At 39.0% G+C, this 12,057-nt stretch overlaps 1 long non-coding RNA gene across 1 annotated transcript; it reads left to right on the forward strand.

Moving 5' to 3' along the window:
• The first annotated feature begins 318 nt into the window (after positions 1-318).
• LOC133233616 (uncharacterized) lies at positions 319-7,361 on the forward strand. Its single transcript, XR_009731782.1, has 2 exons — positions 319-1,299; positions 5,719-7,361. It is a non-coding gene; the product is annotated as an uncharacterized LOC133233616 (long non-coding RNA).
• Positions 7,362-12,057: the final 4,696 nt, after the last annotated feature.

The raw sequence follows: 12,057 nt of genomic DNA on the forward strand, positions 1-12,057 counted from the left end.
TTTAGAGAATTAAATCTTTGAGACATAAAGAATTAGATTAAATTTTTATCCATTTTTTTTAAAATCCCATTACTGTTGTTGAACATTATTATGCAGTTAGGGAAAGAAAAAGACAGAAAAAATTAGGATAGGAAATTTTCAGGAAATATTAATTAGCTGATTAATTAAAGAGCTTATTTCTTTATAAATATTGCATTTGTATACATTTTAACAATAATTTGACACGTTGGCACATTACTAGCTTCCATTATTTGGGGTTAAATAAATTTAATCCAGAAAAAAAAAAGGGAAAGATATCATTTTTTAATAGAGTAAGTTTTTTGTCTAAGAATCTGACCCTAACCCGACAACCTCTGGTTAATTAGACCAACTGCACTGATTGCAACTCTGCACTCTGTAAGTAAGAGAACAGGCATTTCTTGGGATGCTGTGAGCTATCCAGGTTTGGCCTCCTGCAAGGGGTGACTGCTTTTCTGTTAGTGCTTCAGTCTGATACAAAGCTCCAGCCCCTAAAATTGTCTCATCACTTTTTCCTTAGGATTAAAATTCTTCCATGAGAAATTCCTTGCTTTTCTGTCTCTGGAAATTCCTATAGAAATGCACTGTCTCTAGAATGGATGCACTGACATCTCTGCAATAAAAACCCCTTTACCACCAAACACTGGAATACTTAATAAATATTTGTTTTAAAGATAGTTACATAAAAACTTTAAATAATATTTAAATCATAAAAAATTATAGGAACTGTTGCCAACTTCTGTTGTAGTTCCAAACCTTTCTCTATAAATATGAATTTCCTAATTGGGACTCCCAGATAGTTTTTTTGTATAGACACATCCATAATGCATTATTTATGATGTCCATTTTTGCATTATTTCATGTTGGGCCAGAGCATATATTTGAAAAGCAACCTTAAATAAAATCTTTCTATGCTTTCATGCCTTTCTTTCCCCTTTTCTTCTGTGTTTTACCACTGTCTCAGACTCATCTAATTTAACAGTAATATTATTTGGGCAACTCAAATCAGATTTTTTAAAACTTTGGATACTTTTATATCTTAATTTTGGGGGTGGTGGGGTAATAAAGATAAAAGTCTTTGGAAGCATGAAAAAATAGCCCATGGAGTAAGGAGGGTCAGGTTGGAGAATATAGTAGAAACTTCTGATTTTTTTTTTTTTTGGTGGCCCCATGAATATGCTGCACTTCTGAGCAGAGAAGGGGAGAAAAGAGTAATAGGGGCAAGCATATTGATTCAGGAGGAAGATACGTGGCTCAACTCCAGTGCACACAAAAACATCAGTAAGTAACATAAATAATATTTTAATAAAATATATTTAAAATATAACCCTGTGTACGAGACAGCAAAAGAGACACTGATGTATAGATCAGTCTTATGGACTCTGTGGGAGAGGGAGAGGGTGGGGAGATTTGGGAGAATAGCATTGAAACATGTATAATATCATGTATGAAACGAGTCGCCAGTCCAGGTTCGATGCACGATACTGGATGCTTGGGGCTGGTGCACTGGGACGACTCAGAGGGAGGGTATGGGGAGGGAGGAGGGAGGAGGGTTCAGGATGGGGAACACAGGTATACCTGTGGCAGATTAATTTCAATATTTGGCAAAATGAATACAATATTGTAAAGTTTAAAAATAAAATAAAATTGAAAAAAAAATATAATACCAAAAAGTTCATGGTGAACAAATATTAAAATTTTAAATAAAGACAGAATCAGCAGAAGTACTCATAATCTACTCCCAGTCTAGAAGTGAAGCCTCTAAGAGGCCATGCATTATTATGCTTCCTTAAATATTAGACTGGTGAGTTTTCTCCTCATCCCACTGTCTGTCTGTCCATAGGTCTGGCTCTTCCTCCCCAACAAAGGCTCCTTAAGGGGATACCAATTTAGTTGAATATATTTTTTATATATAGGGTCAGATTTTAATGTGACTCAGTGTCCTATCAAACTGATTATACCCCAAATATCATTATATATGTATATATATATATATATTTTTTTTTTTCCTATTTCTGTCATTGAAATATGAACATGTCTGGAATGTGAACTCTGAAATTCAAACATATATTTCAAATGTTCTTTCAACTTATGTAACACAGTATTCCTTAACTCAGGCACATGGCAGTAATCTGTTATATTTAGAACATATGGCTACAGTTGATATATCAAATGTCTTTTGCAAGTGAAGTCATCATCCCAGCTTTATGGAAACTTGTCTACATTATGACATAGGGGAAAAACAATGACTTTCCTCTCATTATTCATTAGATTTCCCTCAAATTCACATAGACATAAGTTGGCCTAAAAATTAATTTTTCCTAAAATAGCTCAAGTAGTTAAAATAGTCTCAATTTATAAATAGGCATCCAAGTATGATATTAAAAATGGAAAAGTAAATTGTTACCACCTTTCTGGAGAGTACTTTGGTAATATAGTTCAGCCTTCTAAAAATGCTCATTACTTCTGACCCTGAGGAAATAACTCACAAATCAAAGGGAGTGAGCCAGTATAATTTTAGATATTAAAAAAAAAAATATATATATATATATATATATAACTCTAATGATGACAGTGAGTCAACTGCTGCCTGATTCCCAGGAAAACATTCAGTTCTTCCCAGGTCGAGGAGGGAGCTCATCTTTCATGGAGCTCATCTTTCATCTCCACCATACCCCCCAGCAGATGTAAGTCTGTGTACTCTCTAATTAGGACAGTTTAAAGGTACCAGGACTTTTAGACTTCCTCGTGGGACTGTTCTGTGTGAACCCTTCCATCCAGCTTCATATTTCTCTATCAAGAACAGTTTTCCCAACTGAAAATAGAATTACCATAGGATCCAGCAATCCCACTCCTGGGAATATACCCAGAGAAAACTATAATTCAGAAAGATATGAACATATCCCTATGTTCATAGTGGCACTGTTCACAATAGTACAACTGTGAAAGCAACTTAAATGTCCATCTACAGATGAATGAATAAAGAAGATATGGTACCTATATATACAATGGAATACTGCATGTGTGCTAAGTCACTTCAGTCCTGTCTGACTTTTTGTGACCCTATGGCCTGTAGTTCAAAAGGCTCCCCTGTCCATGGGGTTCTCCAGGCAAGAATACTGGAGCGGGTTGCCACTGCCTCCTCCAGGGGTCTTCCCACCCCAGGGATCAAACCCACATCTCTTATGTCTTCTGCTTTGGCGGGCGGGTTCTTTACCACCTGCACCACCTGGGAAACTCACAGTGGAATACTATTTAGCCATAGAAAGAATGAAATAATGCCACTGTCAGCAATATGGATGCAACTAGAGATTATCACACTAAGTGAAGTCAGGAAAAGAAAGACAAATACCATATGATATCATATCACTTGTATGTGGAATCTAAAATATGTTACAAATGAACCTATATACATACGAAAGAGAAGCAGACTCACAGACATGTAGAACAGACTTGTGCCTGCTAAGGGGGACGTGGGGAGGGAGAGGGATGAACTGGGAATTTGGGGTTGGTAGATGCTAGCTATTACATTCAGAATAGGTAAACAAGATCCTAATATATAGTACAGGGAACTATATCCAATTTATATCCAATCCAAACTTGATAAACTTCACGATCCATTAAGAAATATATAGAAAAACCTGGGAAGGAGTGCAATAAAATGTAAACAAGTGTCAAAAGTTGGTGATGGAATTATCAGCATTTTTACTCCCTATAATTTCTAGTTTATCTTCACTGGATGCAGATTGTTTCTTTCTTTTACAAAACAGAACAAAACTTAGAAATTAAAAGTCAGGAAAAGTAGTAACATGTAACCAGAATCTGAATAGATGTACCATTTCTTTTTCTATCAGATGGCCAATTGCTTGCTGAATAAATATGATTATGTAGTAAGATTCTAACCCAAAGTAGAATTCTGGGTTAGACTGTATTGATCTTCCATGCCAAAGTCTAATAGTCTGCTCACCCAGGTTCACATTTGGAGAGGATAACTAGAAAATTCAGTTCTAGGAATTGGTGGAAGAAACTATCAGACACCTGAAAAAGTGTTGAGTCAACAGAGAATAAACGGAAAGTAGCCAGGATAGAATCAGGACAGTAGCTAACTTGGATGGATCTCACCTCTTTAAGCACAGATTCAAGGGTCTACACCTTGAGCTGACCAAAAAAAAAAAAAAGTTTCAGCGGCTTCCCAGGAAGACAGGTGGCAGAGGAGAACCAAGATAAAAGGGATAACATTGTGTTTAGCTAATCTGCTCTATATGGATGGGATAATAAACAGAATCTTAGACTTGTGTCCAAGAAGTGTTACTATCATTCCAAATAAGAAAAAAAATGATGTCTTTGTTAAAGGAGCTTCTTCAGTTTATAGCTATACCTGCATGAATCCCTGAGCCCAGCATCTAGGGCTGGCTTGTTCTCAGTAATCAGGACGTGAAGTCTCAATGTAGGATGAAGATTTGGACCTGAAGTTATCCTTTACACTGTAATGACTGCATCTTTATGTAATAAGAGTCTTGTGTGCTATAGTAACCGTGCATGTGATCCTTTTGGGGATGGGCAACCATGGCAGAACTTAGAGCTCAGAAATTATTACATATAGGAAAGATAACTTTAATGGCAGCAAAGAATAAGTATGATGAGTCAGAATGGAGGTATTCAAAACATTAATAAAGTTACTGCAATTTCAAGAGAAAAACGATGAGAGTCTGAATTGATGATGAAGTGATGATGGAGATGGTGATACACAGAAGAGAAATTATGGGATATATAATTAACTGAACTTATGTAGGAAATAAAGGAAAGTGAAAAATCTAGAATAGCTCCAAGGGAAATGATACTGATGCTGGCATCACTACCCAAATGTGGAGGGAAGCATGTTTTAATGGGGAGAGATGATAGGTCCATTTTTGGATCTCCTTCTAGCAATTATTGGGTCTTTCCAGGTGGCTCAGTTGTAAAGATTCCTTCTGGTTAAGAATCTGCCTGCTAAAGCAGGAAACAGGGGCTCAATTCCTGTGTTGGGAAGATCCCCTGGAGAAGGAAATGGCAATCCACTCCAGTTTTCTTGCCTGGAGAATTCCATGGACAGAGGAACCTGTTGGGCTATAGTCCATGGGCTCAAAAAAGAGTCAAACATGATTTATCTACTAAACAGATAACAGCAATTAGACATATGACATGGGGGCTCAGGACCAAGGTGTAGGCTGGAAATACTGATGTGGAAGTCAGTAAATGTGTGGTAGGTTTAAATCATGACTGTAAGTGAGATTGACTTGAGATATTATTGAGAATGAGAGGGAATATTTTGACCTTGGTGGACACCAATATTTTAGAGATTGCCAGATTAGAGGATCTTTGCTACAGTAAAGGAGGAGAAACAGCCTTAGAGATAGAAAGAAGGCCAGGAGAGAGAGGTTTTGTAGAAATAATGATAGAGAATCCCAGATAGTGCTAAATGCTGAAGAAAATTTAAGAAACAGCAAATTCCTATTAATTTGAGAACCAAGAAGCTCCTAGTAACATTTTTGAGAATATAAGTATATGTTAACTGAAAATTGGTTTGCTGTGGGCTATGCATGCAAGGATTATACAATACCAAAGAATAAAATTGGGTTATACAATGCCAAAGAATGTTCAAACTACCACACATTGCACTCATCTCACCCACTAACAATGTATTGCACAAAATTCTCCAAGCTAAACTTCAGCAGCACATGAACTGTGAACTTCCAGATGTTCAAGCTGGGATTAGAAAAGTCAGAGGAACCAGAGATCAAATGGCCAACATCTGCTGGATCATCAAAAAAGCAAGAGAGTTCCAGAAAAACATCTATTTCTGCTTTATTGACTATGCCAAAGCCTTTGACTGTGTGGATCACAAGAAACTGGAAAATTCTGAAAGAGATGGGTATACCAGACCACCTGACCTGCCTCCTGAGAAATCTATATGCATGTCAAGAAGCAGCAGTTAGAACTGGACATGGAACAACAGACTGGTTCCAAATCAGGAAAGGAGCATGTCAAGGCTGCATATTGTTACCCTGCTTGTTTAACTTACATGATGCAGAGTACATCATGAGAAATGCTGGGCTGGATGAAGTACAAGCTGCAATCAAGATTGCTGGGAGAAATATCAATAACCTCAGATATGCAGATGATGCCACCTTTATGGCAGAAAGTGAAGAAGAACTAAAAAGCCTCTTGATGAAAGTAAAAGAGAGTGAAAAAGTTGGCTTAAAACTCAACATTCAGAAAACTAAGATCATGGCATCCAGTCCCATCACTTCATGGCAAATAGATGGGGAAACAATGGAAACAGTGAGAGGCTTATATTTTGGGGGCCTCCAAGATCACTGCAGATAGTGACTGCAGCCATGAAATTAAAAGACACTTGCTCCTTGGAAGAAAAGCTTTGACCAATCTAGACAGCATATTAAAAAGCAGAGACATTACTTTGCCAACAAAGTCAAAACTATGGTTTTTCCGGTAGTCGTGTGTGGATGTGAGCATTGGACTATAAAGAAAGCTGTGCATCAAAGAACTGATGCTTTTGAACTGTGGTGTTGGAGAAGACTCTTGAGAATCCCTTGGACTGTGAGGAGATCAAACCAGTTCATCATAAATGAAATCAGTCCTGAATATTCATTGGAAGAACTGTGCTGAAGATGAAACTCCAGTACTTTGGCCACCTGATGCGAAGAACTGACTCATTGGAAAAGACCCTGATGCTGGGAAAGATTGAGGGCAGGAGAAGGGGACAACAGAGGATGAGATGGTTGAATGGCATCACCAACTCAATGGACATGAGTTTGAGTAAGTTCCAGCAGTTAGTGATGGATAGGGAGGCCTGGTGTGCTGCAGTCCATGCAGTTTCAAAGAGTTGGACTTGACTGAGCGACTGAACTGAATACATGCAAGGAAGTGGTGACCTTGAGTCCTTTTAAATTTTTTAATTTAATAATACAAGCAAGATAATATTGATAACACTTTTCTAAAATTTAGAGAACAAAACAAAATAAGCAGCCATGTACTTAGGAAATATCATATTAATAGAACATCACCAGTAGCTTTGAAGCTTTCCCCCTTCACTGTGACCCCACTCTCACCCTACCTTCTCCCCGTCCAGAGGCAGTGAAAGTTATGTTGATAATTCTTTTGTTTGCGGGTGGTGGTGTACCATTAGTGGATATTCTTATATATATTTACTTCCTGAGTGGCAGCCCTGGACATGTGCAGTGAATAACCTGTGTGACCATGCAGGTCAGTCCTGACTACATATTCTTCAGTGTCTCCTGTTTTTGAATTTTAATTAACTAAATAAAGCCATGCTATGTATTTTCTTCTGTGATGGGCTTAATGACTCAACTTTAAGATGCTGAAATTTCTACATTTTGAATTTTATGGTTGTGGCTTGCTTATTTTTGTGTTGCATAGTATCATTTTTTATGGATAGACTTCAATAGGTTAATCCTCCTGTTCTCTTTTTTTTAACATTTACCTTGTTTCTCACTTTTGGCTATTTCAAATAATCCTCCTCCAAACATACCTTCTCTATGGTATGTGCTAGAAATTGGAATGATGGGGTTATTTTCAACTTTAGTAGAGTGTCAAATATTTTTCCAAGGAAACTGTTACCACTTACAATTTAGTAGGAATTTATTTTCAGCAACACTTGACATTGTCAGACCAATTTTTGCTCATTTGACATGTGTAAAATAATTTTTATTATTCTAATTTGCATATTCCTGATCACTAATGAATTTGACTGTGTTTAAATATATTTGCTGATCAGTTGTATTTCCTCTGCTATAACATGCCTCTTCAGGAGTTTTCTATCTTTTTTAATGACTTGGAAACACATTTTTCAGTTTGTAGCTTGACTTTTCTCTTTTCTTTACTGTATCATTAGATGCCCACTCCAGTACTCTTGCCTGGAAAACCCCATGGATGGAGGACCCTGGTATGCTGCAGTCCATGAGATCTCGAACAGTTGGACACAACTGAGCGACTTCCCTTTCACTTTTCACGTACATGCATTGGAGAAGGAAATGGCAACCCACTCCAGGGTTCTTGCCTGGAGAATCCCAGGGATGGGGGAGCCTGGTGGGCTGCTGTCTATGGGGTCGCACAGAGTCGGACATGACTGAAGCGACTTAGCAGCAGCAGCAGCAGATGAACAAAATTGCTTGACTTCCTTGTGGTCATATTTGTGTTTTGCTTATTTTTTAAAATCTGGTTTAAGTGGCATTTCTCAACCCTGATCTTACAGATATATTATTATTCAAACATTTTATTATTTATTTTTTTACATTTTAGTCTTTAATTCCTCTGGAATTTTTTGTGTACAGTGTGAGATAAGGGTCCATTTTCATGTTTTCCCGTGTGACTAATAAGTCTATTAATCCCCTGTGACTAATAAATAAATAATAAATAGCTGTATTTCTGGGTTTCCTGAGACCAACGTTGAGGCTTTCCTGTAATAACTGCCTTATGGGGTTTCCTGAATGCAACCTTCCTGCCACTTGTTTCCTGCATTAAAACACTTTGTTCTCTAAATACCTAGGCTGAACTCTGTTACAGTATTATTGCAGGAGTAGCTAAGTGTAGGAACTTGAATTTGCTGGCAGTAATCTAGATGATTCTGATTTTATTTTTCTAGCAAACGAGTAGAAAAGACAGCTGGGGATTGTACAGAAGGCTATGCAAAAATTCAAGGAAAGATGGAACATTAAGATTTACAGACTGAGTATTTAGGATAATGCACCGTGGGGTTTAAGTTAGCCAGGAGGATGGTCTATGCTTACATGTGCACACATGACCACACACGTGTATGTACATAGGGGCAGCCCTTAACATTCTCCTGTTTGATTTTTGTACATTATTTAGCAAATATTAATATCCTCCAATTGCCCTTGGTACAATGAATTTGAACTTTAATCATCACAAAAGAGACGAAACTTTAACCTCTAGTTCAAAAAAAATGGCTGACAAAGATTTTTAGAATTTATCATACTTGGAGACCTCCATGGGGGTTGCAAAGAGTCAGACATGACTGAGTGTCTGAGCACAGAGACTTATACGGACAACTATATTTCATTCAAGGACTTAAATACTCGGATATTGAGTTTATTAGGAAATATCATCATGACTACAGTGTTGTGTGAAGAGAGGGGTAAAATTTGTATGACTGTGACTTTTATGTTATTCAAAAACATTAGAAATAAAACCACTCATGTCAGTTCCTCCAACAACATGGATTAGATAGGGGTCAATGACCCAGGTGGTCTGATCCTAGGAGCATCTCTTTTTTCAGAATAGTAGATAAGCATATCCATTGAAATCAGATTGTTTAGGTAAAAGTCATGTGTGTGTATGTGTGTGTGTTAGTCGCTCAGTCATGTCCAACTCTTTGTGACCCTATGGACGATCATCCAGGCTCCTCTGTCCATGGGATTCTCCAGGCAAGAATACTGGAGTGGGGTTGCCATTTCCTTCTTGAGGGAATCTAATCTTCCCAACCAGGGATCGAACTTGGATCTCTCAAATTGAAGGCAGATTCCCTACTGTCTGAGCCACCAGGGAAGCCTGATGGTTCTACTATATTTTAGCTTTTCTACCTTGGGAAAGTCACTTAACATTTGTATGTCCTCTTCATTCATCTTTAAAATGGAAATAATAACATATCTACCTGATCAGGATGTTGCTATGCTTAAACCAGATGATACTACTTCACAGCGCTTGGAAGAGTGACAGGTGCATTGTCAATGTCCAGTAAATTTTATCTGTTATTATGATTATCTAGAGGGCTTCTCAGGTGGTACTAGTGGTAAAGAATCGCCCTGGCAATGCAGAAGACATAAGGGATGAGGTTTTGATTCCTGGGTCAGGAAGATCTGCTGGAGGAGGGAATGGCAACCCACTCCAGTATTCTTGCCTAGAAGTCCCATGGATAGAAGATCCTGAGGGCTATAGTCTATGGTGTTGCAGTTAGAGCATTCCTTGGCATTGCCTTTCTTTGGGATTGGAATGAAAACTGACCTTTTCCGGTCCTGTGGCCACTCTTGAGTTTTCCAAATTTGCTGGCATATTGAGTGCAGCACTTTCACAGCAGCATCTTTTAGGATTTGAAATAGTTCAACTGGAATTCCATCACTTCCACTAGCTTTGTGCATATAGTGATGTTTCCTAAGGCCCACTTGACTTCACATTCCAAGATGTCTGGCTCTAGGTGAGTGATCACACCATTGTGATTATCATGGTGAAGATCTTTTTTGTACAGTTCTTCTGTGTATTCTTGCTACCTCTTTTTAATATCTTCTGCTTCTGTTAGGTCCATACCATTTCTGTCCTTTATTGAGCCCATCTTTGCATGAGATGTTCCCTTGGTATCTCTAATTTTCTTGGAGATCTCTACTGCTGCTGCTACCGCTGAGTCACTTCAGTCATGTCCGACTCTGTGCGACCCCATAGATGGCAGCCCACCAGGCTCTCCCATCCCTGGGATTCTCCAGGCAAGAGTACTGGAGTGGGGTGCCATTTCCTTCTCCAATGCATGAAAGTGAAAAGTGAAAGTGAAGTCACTCAGTCGTGTCCGACTCTTAGTGACCCCATGGACTACAGCCTACCAGGCTCCTCCGCCCATGGGATTTTCCAGGCAAGAGTACTGGAGTGGGGTGCCATTGCCTTCTCCAGTCTTTCCCATTCTGTTGTTTTCCTCTATTTCTTTGCACTGATCACTGAGGAAGGCTTTATCTCTCCTTGCTATTCTTTGGAACTCTGCATTCAAATGGGTATATCTTTCCTTTTCTCATTTGCTTTTGGCTTCTCTTCTTTTCACAGCTATTTTTAAGGCCTCCTCAGACAGCCATTTTGCTTTTTTGCATTTCTTTTTCTTGGGGATGGTCTTGATCTCTTGTCTCCTGTACAGTGTCATGAACATCCGTCCGTAGTTCATCAGGACTCGGTCACTCAAAATTTTCCAAGCCAGGCTTCAACAGTATGTGAATTGTGAACTTCCAGATGTTCAAGCTGCTTTTAGAAAAGGCAGAGGAACCAGAGATCAAATTGCCAACATCTGCTGGATCATCGAAAAAGCAAGAGAATTCCAGAAAAACATCTATTCCTGCTTTATTGACTATGCCAAAGCCTTTGACTGTGTGAATCACCACAAACTGTGGAAAATTCTTAAATGATGGGAATACCAGGCCACCTGACCTGCCTCTTGAGAAATCTGTATGGAGGTCAAGAAGCAACAGTTAGCACTGGACATGGAACAACAGACTGGTTTCAAATCAGGAAAGGAGTATGTCAAGGCTGTATATTGTCACCCTGCTTATTTAACTTCTATGCAGAGTACATCATGAGAAACGTTGGGTGGATGAAGCACAGGATGCAATCAAGATTGCCGGGAGAAATATCAATAACCTTAGATATGCAGGTGACACCACCCTTATGGAAGAAAGTGAAGAAGAACTAGAGAGCCTCTTGATGAAAGTGAAAGAGGAGAGTGAAAAAGTTGGCTTAAAGCTCAACATTCAGAAAACTAAGATCACGGCATCCAGTCCCATCAGTTCAGTTCAGTTTAGTTGCTCAGTCGTGTCCGACTCTTTGCGACCCCATGAATCGCAGCACACCAGGCCTCCCTGTCCATCACCATCTCCCGGAGTTCACTCAGACTCACATCCATCGAGTCAGTGATGCCATCCAGCCATCTCATCCTCTGTCGTCCCCTTCTCCTCCTGCCCCCAATCCCTCCCAGCATCAAAGTCTTTTCCAATGAGTCAACTCTTCACATGAGGTGGCCAAAGTACTGGAGTTTCAGCTTTAGCCTCATTCCTTCCAAAGAAATCCCAGGGCTGATCTCCTTCAGAATGGACTGGTTGGATCTCCTTGTAGTCCAAGGGACTCTCAAGAGTCTTCTCCAACACCACAGTTCAAAAGCATCAATTCTTCGGCGCTCAGCCTTCTTCACAGTCCAACTCTCACATCCATACATGACCACAGGAAAAACCATAGCCTTGCTTCATGGCAAATAGA

This window comes from Bos javanicus, chromosome 20, assembly GCF_032452875.1.
Source record: "Bos javanicus breed banteng chromosome 20, ARS-OSU_banteng_1.0, whole genome shotgun sequence".
Classification (NCBI taxonomy): domain Eukaryota; kingdom Metazoa; phylum Chordata; class Mammalia; order Artiodactyla; family Bovidae; genus Bos; species Bos javanicus.